We start from the raw sequence: 13,019 nt of genomic DNA, 5'->3' as shown, positions 1-13,019 counted from the left end.
TATTATAATATTTTTTTTACACCTTTTACAATATTTTCACGAAAGTTTAGCATCCGAAATGTGTTCTATGTTTAAAATCTAGCGTCTTTCTTTTTGAAAGACCGCATAAAGGAATAAATAATAAAATAAAATAAAATATCGGGAAAAAGGTTCAAATTTCAAGTTCGTCTAACTCCCTTTAATATAAAGTTATAATTTTCAAATTCAGACGGAAAGTTGTCCTCTATGAGCCGCACCACCCTACAAAGAAAATTTTTTATAGACCTATTAGGGGGTCCGCAAACGCCCCTTATGTATTTTCTTTAGCAAACCGGAAGAGGGTACTTGATTCTATGTAGTAACACGATCCGCGTATAAACGTGGTTCAACGGATAAGACCGCGTGCTAGTGACTTACGCCTCAAGCGAAGGGGTGCAGGTTCGAACCCCGGCAGAGGTCAACTTTTCTAATTTTTTTCTTTTTTTTCTTTTCTTTTTTTCCATTATATTATTTATTTAATGTGTTTTTCGATATATTAAGGGATCCTATACGTAAAAAATAATTTTTTCTTATTCGAAAAATTTCAAATAATGCTTAAAAACTGGAAAAATCCCGTATAATTATTTTATTTATATTATAATATTTTTTTTACACCTTTTACAATATTTTCACGAAAGTTTAGCATCCGAAATGTGTTATATGTTTAAAATCTAGCGTCTTTCTTTTTGAAAGAACGCATAAAGGAATAAATAATAAAATAAAATAAAATGGCTTAAAAAAGGTTCAAATTTCAAGTCCGTCTAACTCCCTTTAATATGAAGTTATAATTTTCAAATTCGGACGGAAAGTTGTCCTCTTTGAGCCGCACCACCCTACAAAGAAAATGTTTTATAGACCTATTAGGTGGTCCGCAAACGCCCCTTATGTATTTTGTTTAGCAAACCGGAAGAGGGTACTTGAATCTATGTAGTAACCCGATCCCCGTATAAACGTGGTTCAACGGATAAGACCGCGTGCTAGGGACTTGCGCCTCAAGCGAAGGGGTGCTGGTTCGAACCCCGGCAGAGGTCAATTTTTCTAATTTTTTACATTTTTTTCTTTTCTATTTTTCCATTATATTATTTATTTAATGTGTTTTTCGATATATTAAAGGATTCTATATGTAAAAAATAATTTTTTCTTATTCGAAAAATTTCAAATAATGCTTAAAAACTGGAAAAATCCCGTATAATTAGTTTATTTATATTATAATATTTTTTTTACACCTTTTACAATATTTTCACGAAAGTTTAGCATCCGAAATGTGTTCTATGTTTAAAATCTAGCGTCTTTCTTTTTGAAAGACCGCATAAAGGAATAAATAATAAAATAAAATAAAATATCGGGAAAAAGGTTCAAATTTCAAGTTCGTCTACCTCCCTTTAATATAAAGTTATAATTTTCAAATTCGGACGGAAAGTTGTCCTCTATGAGCCGCACCACCCTACAAAGAAAATTTTTTATAAACCTATTAGGGGGTTCGCAAACGCCCCCTATGTATTTTGTTTAGCAAACCGGAAGAGGGTACTTGAATCTATGTAGTAACCCGATCCCGTATAAACGTGGTTCAACGGATAAGACCGCGTGCTAGTAACTTACGCCTCAAGCGAAGGGGTGCAGGTTCGAACCCCGGCAAAGGTCATTTTTTCTAATTTTTTACATTTTTTTTCTTTTCTTTTTTTCCATTATATTATTTATTTAATGTGTTTATCGATATATATAAAGGATCCTATATGGAAAAAATAATTTTTTCTTATTCGAAAAATTTCAAATAATGCTTAAAAACTGCAAAAATCCCGTATAATTAGTTTATTTATATTATAATATTTTTTTTACACCTTTTACAATATTTTCACGAAAGTTTAGCATCCGAAATGTGTTCTATGTTTAAAATCTAGCGTCTTTCTTTCTGAAAGAACGCATAAAGGAATAAATAATAAAATAAAATAAAATGGCGGGAAAAAGGTTCAAATTTCAAGTCGGTCTAACTCCCTTTAATATGAAGTTATAATTTTCAAATTCGGACGGAAAGTTGTCCTCTATGAGCCGCCCCACCCTACAAAGAAAATTTTTTATAGTCCTATTAGGGGGTCCGCAAACGCCCCTTATGTATTTTGTTTTCAAACCGGAAGAGGGTACTTGAATCTATGTAGTAACCCGATCCCCGTATAAACGTGGTTCAACGGATAAGACCGCGTGCTAGTGACTTACTCCTCAAGCGAAGGGGTGCAGGTTCGAACCCCGGCAGAGGTCAATTTTTCTAATTTTTTACATTTTTTTCTTTTCTTTTTTTCCTTTATGTTATTTATTTAATGTGTTTTTCGATATATTAAAGGATCCTATATGTAAAAAATAATTTTTTCTTATTCGAAAAATTTCAAATAATGCTTAAAAACTTGAAAAATCCCGTATAATTAGTTTATTTATATTGTAATATTTTTTTTTACAACTTTACAATATTTTCACGAAAGTTTAGCATCCGAAATGTGTTCTATGTTTAAAATCTAGCGTCTTTCTTTTTGAAAGAACGCATAAAGGAATAAATAATAAAATAAAATAAAATGGCGGGAAAAAGGTTCAAATTTCAAGTCCGTCTAACTCCCTTTAATATGAAGTTATAATTTTCAAATTCGGACGGAAAGTTGTCCTCTATGAGCCGCACCACCCTACAAAAAAAATTTTTTATAGACCTATTAGGGGGTCCGCATACGCCCCTTATGTAATTTGTTCTGCAAACCGGAAGAGGGTACTTGAATCTATGTAGTAACCCGATACCCGTATAAACGTGGTTCAACGGATAAGACCGCGTGCTAGGGACTTACGCCTCAAGCGAAGGGGTGCAGGTTCGAACCCCGGCAGAGGTCAATTTTTCTGATTTTTTACATTTTTTTCTTTTCTTTTTTTACATTATATTATTTATTTAATGTGTTTTTCGATATATTAAAGTATCCTATATGTAAAAAACAATTTTTTCTTATTCGAAAAATTTCAAATAATGCTTAAAAACTGGAAAAATCCCGTATAATTAGTTTATTTATATGATAATATTTTTTTTACACCTTTTACAATATTTTCACGAAAGTTTAGCATCCGAAATGTGTTCTATTTTTAAAATCTAGCGTCTTTCGTTTTGAAAGAACGCATAAATGAATAAATAATAAAATAAAATAAAATGGCGGGAAAAAGGTTCAAATTTCAAGTCCGTCTAACTCCCTTTAATATGAAGTTATAATTTTCAAATTCGGACGGAAAGTTGTCCTCTATGAGCCGCACCACCCTACAAAAAAATTTTTTTATAGACCTATTAGGGGGTCCGCAAACTTCCCTTATGTATTTTGTTTTGCAAACCGGAAGAGGGTACTTGAATCTATGTATTAACCAGATCCCCGTATTAACGTGGTTCAACGGATAAGACCGCGTGCTAGTGACTTACGCCTCAAGCGAAGGGGTGCAGGTTCGAACCCCGGCAGAGGTCAATTTTTCTAATTTTTTACATTTTTTTCTTTTCTTTTTTTCCATTATATTATTTATTTAATGTGTTTTTCGATATATTAAAGGATCCTATATGTAAAAAATAATTTTTTCTTATTCGAAAAATTTCAAATAATGCTGAAAAACTGGAAAAATCCCGTATAATTAGTTTATTTTTATTATAATATTTTTTTTTACACCTTTTACAATATTTTCACGAAAGTTAAGCATCCGAAATGTGTTCTATGTTTAAAATCTAGCGTCTTTCTATTTGAAAGAACGCATAAAGGAATAAATAATAAAATAAAATAAAATGGCGGGAAAAAGGTTCAAATTTCAAGTCCGTCTAACTCCCTTTAATATGAAGTTATAATTTTCAAATTCGGACGGAAAGTTGTCCTCTATGAGCCGCACCACCCTACAAAGAAAATTTTTTATAGACCTATTAGGGGGTCTGCAAACTTCCCTTATGTATTTTGTTTTGCAAACCGGAAGAGGGTACTTGAATCTATGTATTAACCCGATCTCCGTATAAACGTGGTTCAACGGATAAGACCGCGTGCTAGTGACTTACGCCTCAAGCGAAGGGGTGCAGGTTCGAACTCCGGCAGAGGTCAATTTTTTTAATTTTTTACATTTTTTTCTTTTCTTTTTTTCCATTATATTATTTATTTAATGTGTTTTTCGATATATTAGAGGATCATATATGTAAAAAATAATTTTTTCTTATTCGAAAAATTTCAAATAATGCTTAAAAACTGGAAAAATCCCGTATAATTAGTTTATTTATATTATAATATTTTTTTTTTACACCTTTTACTATATTTTCACGAAAGTTTAGCATCCGAAATGTGTTCTATGTTTAAAATCTAGCGTCTTTCTTTTTGAAAGAACGCATAAAGGAATAAATAATAAAATAAAATAAAATGGCGGGAAAAAGGTTCAAATTTCAAGTCCGTCTAACTCCCTTTAATATGAAGTTATAATTTTCAAATTCGGACGGAAAGTTGTCCTCTATGAGCCGCACCACCCTACAAAGAAAATTTTTTATAGACCTATTAGGGGGTCCGCAAACGCCCCTTATGTATTTTGTTTAGCAAACCGGAAGAGGGTACTTGAATCTATGTATTAACCCGATCTCCGTATAAACGTGGTTCAACGGATAAGACCGCGTGCTAGTGACTTACGCCTCAAGCGAAGGGGTGCAGGTTCGACCCCCGGCAGAGGTCAATTTTTCTAATTTTTTACATTTTTTTCTTTTCTTTTTTTCCATTATATTATTTATTTAATGTGTTTTTCGATATATTAAAGGATCCTAAATGTAAAAAATAATTTTTTCTTATTCGAAAAATTTCAAATAATGCTGAAAAACTGGAAAAATCCCGTATAATTAGTTTATTTTTATTATAATATTTTTTTTTACACCTTTTACAATATTTTCACGAAAGTTTAGCATCCGAAATGTGTTCTATGTTTAAAATCTAGCGTCTTTCTTTTTGAAAGAACGCATAAAGGAATAAATAATAAAATAAAATAAAATGGCGGGAAAAAGGTTCAAATTTCAAGTCCGTCTAACTCCCTTTAATATGAAGTTATAATTTTCAAATTCGGACGGAAAGTTGTCCTCTAAGAGCCGCACCACCCTACAAAGAAAATTTTTTATAGACCTATTAGGTGGTCCGCAAACGCCCCTTATGAATTTTGTTTAGAAAACCGGAAGATTGCACTTGAATCTATGTAGTAACCCGATCCCCGTATAATTGTGGTTCAACGGATAAGACCGCGTGCTAGTGACTTACGCCTCAAGTGAAGAGGTGCAGGTTCGAACCCCGGCAGAGATCAATTTTTCAAATTTTTTACATTTTTTTCTTTTCTTTTTTTCCATTATATTATTTATTTAATGTGTTTTTTGATATATTAAAGGATCCTATATGTAAAAAATAATTTTTTCTTATTCGAAAACTTTCAAATAATGCTTAAAAACTGGAAAAATCCCGTATAATTAGTTTATTTATATTAAAATATTTTTTTTTCACCTTTTACAATATTTTCACGAAAGTTTAGCATCCGAAATGTGTTCTATGTTTAAAATCTAGCGTCTTTCTTTTTGAAAGAACGCATAAAGGAATAAATAATGAAATAAAATGAAATGGCGAGAAAAAGGTTCAAATTTCAAGTCCGTCTAACTCCCTTTAATATGAAGTTATAATTTTCAAATTCGGATGGAAAGTTGTCCTCTATGAGCCGCACCACCCTACCAAGAAAATTTTTTTAGACCTATTAGGGGGTCCGCAAACGCCCCTTATGTATTTTGTTTAGCAAACCAGAAGAGGGTACTTGAATCTATGTATTAACCCGATCTCCGTATAAACGTGGTTCAACGGATAAGACCGCGTGCTAGTGACTTACGCCTCAAGCGAGGGGGTGCAGGTTCGAGCCCCGGCAGAGGTAAATTTTTCTAATTTTTTATATTTTTTTCCTTTCTTTTTTTCCATTATATTATTTATTGATTGTGTTTTTCGATATATTAAAGGATCCTATATGTAAAAAATAATTTTTTCTTATTCGAAAAATTTCAAATAATGCTTAAAAACTGGAAAAATCCCGGAAAAATTGTTTATTTTTATTATATTATTTTTTTAAACTCCTTTTACAATATTTTCACGATAGTTTAGCATTCTAAATGTGTTCCATGCTGAAAATCAAGTGTCTTTCTTGGTGAAAGAACGCATAATGGAATAAAAAAATAAAATAAAATGGCGGGAAAAAGGTTCAAATTTCAAGTCAATCGAACTCCCTTTATTATTAAATGGAAATTTGGGAGATGGTAAACGGGAGAAGGTACTTGAATCTATGTAGTAGCCCGATGACCACATAAACGTGGTCCAACGACTAAGTGACTGACGAAGACGATGACCATATAAACGTGGTCCAGTGACTGACGCTTTAAGCGAAAGGGTGCGGGTTCGAACCTCGGCAGAGGTTATTTTTTAAAAAAAATTTTCTTTTGTTTATTTTGCATTATATTATTTATTAAATGTGTTTTTCGATATATTAAAGGATCCTATGAGTAAAAATAATTTTTTTTATTCGGGGAATTTCAAATAATGCTTAAAATCTCGAAAATTCCCGAAAAATTAAATCCAGGGAAAAATAGTTTATTTTTATTATATTATTTTTTTTAATTTCTTTTACAATATTTTCAAGATAGTTTAGCATGCGAAATGTGTTCTGTGTTTGAAATCAAGTGTCTTTCTTAGTGAAAGATCGCATAATGGAATAAAAAATAAAGTCCAAGGAACTAACGCTTCACCGTTATAAATTTTGAACATTTTAAGCCAGTATTATAAACGAAAAGCAGTAAGAGCTATAATTAAAACATTTCAAGCATGATTTGGCCTAGGAGAATAAATTAGATAAATTTGGAATAGATGCATAAAATAGTAAAAAACAACAATCTCGAAGACACTTTTCCATACATTGACGTTATCATATTTTTTTCAAGCGTGGCATTGGACAATTGTCACTCATGGTAACTATATGTAGCGGAGCACGTTTATTCTCCATTCTGAACTTGATTAAAAATGAACTAAAAAATTACTTAAGAAAAAATTAGTCATCATGAGCATTGAAAATGATGTGCAGGAAATTGATTTTAGCAATGTGATAGAAGACTTATTCTCTCAAAGCGCGTAAAAAGTATTGCTACCTTAAACTTTTGATGAAAATAATGTAAATAAAGCTTTTATAATAATGTATCAATGTTTTACTTTCGTAAAATAAAAATTATTCAAAAGTTAAATTTTTTCTTTGAAATTACTCATAAAGAGCCCCCTAATGAAGCGGCTCTGCTAAACGGCTCTGCTTTTTGGATTATACATTTTCATTTAAAAAAAGTTTAATATATTACATTAGTGCTAGTTTCGTGTACAAAATGAATAAATAATGAAAATGTGATCGAGCTTACACTTTATCGTTCTCATATATCTGCTATTTAACTAAAGTTTTTCTGGAGAGTATGCATAGCGCTATCGAAAGACGGAGCTCCAAAACTAGCACAGCAGTACGTTGTAGTTCTGGGAGGTAATGTCCCAATAGTTTCGTCAAGAGAGCTGTCCAAAGTTTAGAACAATTAATGTAAATTTTACTTTGTGTGTATTTCACCATATCGCGAAAACTTATAAAAAGAATTTGAAAAATTTTTGCTCTCAGTTATAAAGATCGTTTATCCAAAAGAAAATTCTATGCAAAATATAACTTATAGTAAATGCTAATTATTTTATTTAATAATAGTCGAAAAATTGAACTGCAAGGTAGAAATTTTTTTTCAAAATTTAACTTTTCACTAATTGACCGATTTTACTGAAATTTTGCTATTTAAAATTGCATTCTTTAAAATGATATAAAAAAAAATATCTACTATACAAATCTAAAATTTTAAGACTTACATTAAATTAAAAAAAAATATCCTTTACTACAAGATATATTTTGAGTGGAATTAAATTTAAATAAAGGAATTTTACTATTGTGAACAAAAATTTTTCAATTCGTTTAAAAAGTACTCAACAAAAAAAATTTAACATGAAGGGATCCAAATTTTGGAATTATCTTCTGTCCAAACCATTGGAACCGTACTTCCAGAGTTCCGGCTGCCCCCAATATCTTGGGGGTCAGACATCTACATCACTAAAAAAAATTAGGTTGGTTTACTCAAAGAAAGTGCATTTTTGCGTCTGATTTCGTAAAATATTGTTACTGTAAGACTGTCTTTTTCGTGTTAAAAGGGCATTTTTATTCTATTTCTTTACTATTTGATTAAAAGCGGCCAAATACTGTCTTTGGAGATTCCTGACCTCATTTCAAATCAACTTAAATAGAGTTAAACCGTTTAAGCCTCATTATATGAATTATTTGTTTATGCTTTACTGCTACTTTATAACCTGAATTAATAGTGCTTTGTTCTTTTAATCAAGTGGAAAACTGTATTCTTTCTTCTTTAAATCAATTATAATTTAAATGGGAATAAAAAGTACATTGAATGCTTAATTTCTGGATCATTTTTATCAATATTAATGTACTTAAGTGCGTACTAAATAAAAGTTAATTTAAAAAAAGGTGCTATTTTTGTAAATTGTTTTCAAAAATGCTGTAAATCAAGTTTCGTTTCTTTTTTACCTACTATTGCAGGTAACACAACTTTTTTTTTTTTTATTATAATTAATTTAAAACAGAAAATAAGATTTGTATACTATTGAATTTGTAGTTTTTGTTGAGAAGAATATAATTACACGTATAGAATTGGCATTTTATGTTTAAATATCATATTGGTACAAAATGTAAGTCACTGATCCTAACCAATTTCAAGCATTAATTTGAAATAAATACTGTACTAAAATTTGGATATATGTCCAATTTTATTGTGCTTTTAATCGAATTTATTAACACAGAAACTGTTCGTGTAGAACAGTTTCTGTGTTAATAAATTAATACAATTAATTCAAATATGGTGTTTTATGTTTTTTAAATTCAAATATGGTGTTTTATGTTTTTTAAAGTGCTGACCACGCTGTAGTTGGTCTTGTACCTGGAAGGTACTGGGTTCGAATCCAGCTTAGTGCATAGATGTAATCTATCTGTCCTTTTAGGGTTGACGTTGATCCACCTTAATGGGACCTACAAAACAGAAATAAACAATAGTGCCTGTCACGTGCCATATGTTGCCAAAAGTGCTGGGCATTGAAATAATATTTCTGAAAAATATTAATCTTTGGAATGTCTTGCACATCAAAATCATCTTAAAGACTTAACAGTTAAAATTGAGTCAGCTACTCTAAAAAAAAAAATCTTTCTTGTGTTGCAAATTTTATAAATTAGAATGTCTTTAAAGATTAACAGAATATTGTATTTTAAGTTTATACGATTGTATAATATTTTTATGCTCAATTGACTGAATTAAATGATAAATTTTATATTATGCCTTTTGAGGTAACAATATGTCTTTTTAAATCTGTTCTGGCTCTTTCTTTTAGTATCTTGCTTTTTTTTATGTGTCACGTTGATGCATTCTTTTATATATATGTTACGGCGAATGGCCGAAAAAGGTGGGTGTTGACTTTTACTGGTGAATGTCGACAAACACCAAATACGTAAGTGAAAGATCGAATATTTCATTACATTCTTGTACATTCGGACCCTCACCGGTGTATGTCAACAATCACATAGTCGCTTTGGTGAATATCCGAAATATTTGTTATATCCAATTTCATAATAATTTATTCGTTGATATTATTATATTTATTTGATATATTTATATTTACTCTGTATTTTAATACTTACTGACGATAGATTAGAAGAAACATCAGTGTTTGGAGTATCGGGCAAATATATACCGGGCAATGGCACTTGACTTTAAAAAAACATCAGTGTCGGGTATACCGGGCAGTGGCACTTAACCTTAATAAAACATCAGTGTAGGGTATACCGAGCAAATGTAAATGTATGGTCCGATACTCCACACACTGATGTTTCTTCTGATCTATCGTCAGTAAGTATTAAAATATCGAATAAATATAAATATATCCACGAATAAATTCATATCAAATCGAATGTAATAAATATTTCGGACATTCACCAAAGCGACTATGTGATTGTTGACATTCACCGGTGAATGTCGACATTTTCGCGACTTCGGTCATTTACCGTAACATATATCTAACGTCGTTGCCGAGAGGAAGGATAAAAACAGGTCTTAGGCAGGGAAAGAGGGTACAATATTTAATTTTTAGAGAGAGAACAATCATCAAAGTGACACAAAATCGTTGTGTTCTTCAATAAAAGTTATGTTTCCCTAAACTGTGGCTTTTCTTCAAGTCAAGTGCTAGCTTCTATTGTTCAATACTTATCAGTGTTTCAATCAAATAGGTCTACTAACGTACTATTGGACATATTTTCTAAATTTAAGAAGTTTTTAATTAAATACAGTAGCATTAAATTCTAAATTGAAATTTATTTAAACTGAAACAGTTGCAGTGAAATAGTAGTAAGCTTGTATATAAAGTGAATTAAGTACCTTGGATATATATTCTATAAAATAACAGCTTTCCCTTAACATGTATCTTCAAGAAATGATACATTTTCTTTTTATAATTTTTATTTTTACCTTTTTATTTATTTTTTAGTGGTAAGTAAGAGTACAGCATATGTAAAAAGTATAAAATAGGACCAAAAAAAATTTTTATAAAATTGGATCAGACAATTTGAAGCATGTATATTTTTTTCATTAGATCTTTCTATTTAATATATAGGTTTAACGAGTTGCTTTGCACTAATTGGTATAACATAATTTCTATATGTTCTTTATGTCCATTATCTGATATAGCTATAGTTTAAAATTGTTCTATGCTATCCCTTCGAAGATAAATTTGATATTGAAGTACATAAATGATTAAAACAATTTTCTGCTCCTAATTAAAAAAAAACTATATATCTATTTTCTCATTCTTTAAACAAGTTTTTTTTATCAAGCTTAGTTCTTTGAAAGAAAATTTCATTGATATTTAAAATCGAACAATTTAAATCAAATTAATTTAGATAGCGTTTATTGATTAGTAGATGTAGTTTTAATCTGTTTATCAAATATATGCGATTATGTATATGTAAATATATGTTGTTTTATTCTAGGTCCTGTTTTATACTAAGACGTACTTATAGAGGCTAATGTTGGCTGGAAACTTGTAATAAATTGTCACAATTTTTTTTACTGATAAATGAATTGTAGTGGTATCATCAATGAAGAATTTTCTACCCCAGATAAAAGTTGGATAAAAATAAAAATTATTATTATAATATCTGGTTATTGTAACTAAAATTGTCCGCAATATAAAGAAATGTCTACCTTTTTAAAATGTTTGACTTATGAGCAGGATTGTTGATTTTGCAAATTCTTATGAAAAAAAGTCAGCTTTTATATAATTTATTTTTGTTTTGTTAAGACATATCTCTTAAAAAATGCATAGAAGGAAAATAATTCAACAATCAAAGACTATTTTCTAATTAAGGATTAAGCTTTTACTTAAATATAGCAGGATGCAATGAGAATTGTGTATTACAGTATACACTCAATATGTTGAAAACCTTGTTATGTCAAAAAAATATTTTTCTCCTTGACATTATACAACCACCAAATGCTAATTTGAATTCCTATGTTGTAGAGTTTCTTCTCAGAACATTATGTTGATTTTTTTTTTACATGAAAAATCATTTCTATTTAATGCATAATTATTTTTGTCTCACTTTTAAAAATAAAATTATTGTTCTGTTTAAAATTATATGTGAATGTACATTTCTGAAGCATTGATGTTAATTCAATAGAAGGGAATATATACATTTTCTGTAATTTTTTAATCACTTTGTATTTTAGAGTAAATAAAAAAGCATTAAATACCTATCAAAATTGAAAATAATTTATGATTTTTTACTGTTTCTTAAATACTGTTGAGAAATACATAAAGCTAAAGGTTAAAGTAATTTGTTAAAAATGGTTTAGAATTACATACTCGCTCCTGTAAACATGAATAAATATTTCATAATAATTCATGTTTAAATAAACAATTTCCTTATTCAAAACCATTTTCAACAAGTGTGTGATTTAAGTTCTCCAGCAAAGTCCGTCTTCTAAAGATAGGAAAGTAATGGCTATATTTTCTAAAAATAAGTTTTTGTAGTTAACTATATTTATAATAAAGTAGTTGTAATTAAGTACAAAAATGTAGTTTTTTGCACATCTGTATATGCATATATACTATACGTATATGCATACATATTACTTGCTACGAATTTATAATTAGACTAATGTAATCTGCTTCTGTTTTGTGATTTCAATTGAAAATACAGTTTTCTAAATTTAAACCTGTTATTCTTAAAATCTGTTTTGATAAAAAAAAGATTATTTTTTACATAAGTATTTAAATATTTGATGAAAAACGCTTGAAATATAAATGGAACAAAATCTATATTTTTGCATTGCTGTTTTTTTTTGCCAAGATATAACTTTTGAAGTGACAATTAATATACATAAAAAATTGGGGAGTGTGGTAATGAATTGGCCACTAATAATGTATGAAAAAGTATTTTTATTTATATGAAATAAATTTAAATGCTACCGATAAGTGGAGTTACTTGCTCTGTCGAACACATCAAATGTGAAAAATTTGCAACTTCTTTTTTTTTTTCTGCAAACAAAATACTACCTAAAAAATATCTGTTATTTAATGACAACTAGAAAACCTTTTGTAGACTAACTTTAAATGTGTCAATGCTTGAATTTAAATGATCTTCAGAATTCTGAATACATGTACAAAAAGTAATACGTTCGACTGAATGGACCTCCTTTGCCCTGATTATGAATATTATTTTGCTTTTGCTTGCTTTTTTTTTCTATTTAGAATTCTTTTTTCTTGATGTATGAAACTATTAAAATGGCTGTTAAAGATTTTAGATTAAATGGCAGTTCAAACGGCATAATTTATATT

The 13,019-nt window shown here is 29.4% G+C and overlaps 1 protein-coding gene across 20 annotated transcripts in view; it reads left to right on the top strand.

Annotated features, from left to right (window-relative positions):
* Window positions 1-11,933, top strand: part of LOC147800818 (uncharacterized) — a 77,072-nt gene extending 65,139 nt beyond the window's left edge. For all 20 annotated transcript variants that reach the window (XM_087156431.1, XM_087156429.1, XM_087156430.1 and 17 more), the window contains one exon: window positions 11,170-11,933. The gene's annotated coding sequence lies outside the window, so the exon portion shown is untranslated. The remainder of the gene's footprint in view (window positions 1-11,169) is intronic.
* The last annotated feature ends 1,086 nt before the right edge of the window (window positions 11,934-13,019 follow it).

This window comes from Parasteatoda tepidariorum, unplaced genomic scaffold (genome assembly GCF_982258835.1).
Source record: "Parasteatoda tepidariorum strain Cologne lab strain unplaced genomic scaffold, Ptep-v5.0 scaffold_58, whole genome shotgun sequence".
Lineage (NCBI taxonomy): Eukaryota > Metazoa > Arthropoda > Arachnida > Araneae > Theridiidae > Parasteatoda > Parasteatoda tepidariorum.
The sequence above is the reverse complement of the archived record's forward strand: the minus strand, read 5'-3'. Positions and strand labels throughout refer to the sequence as shown.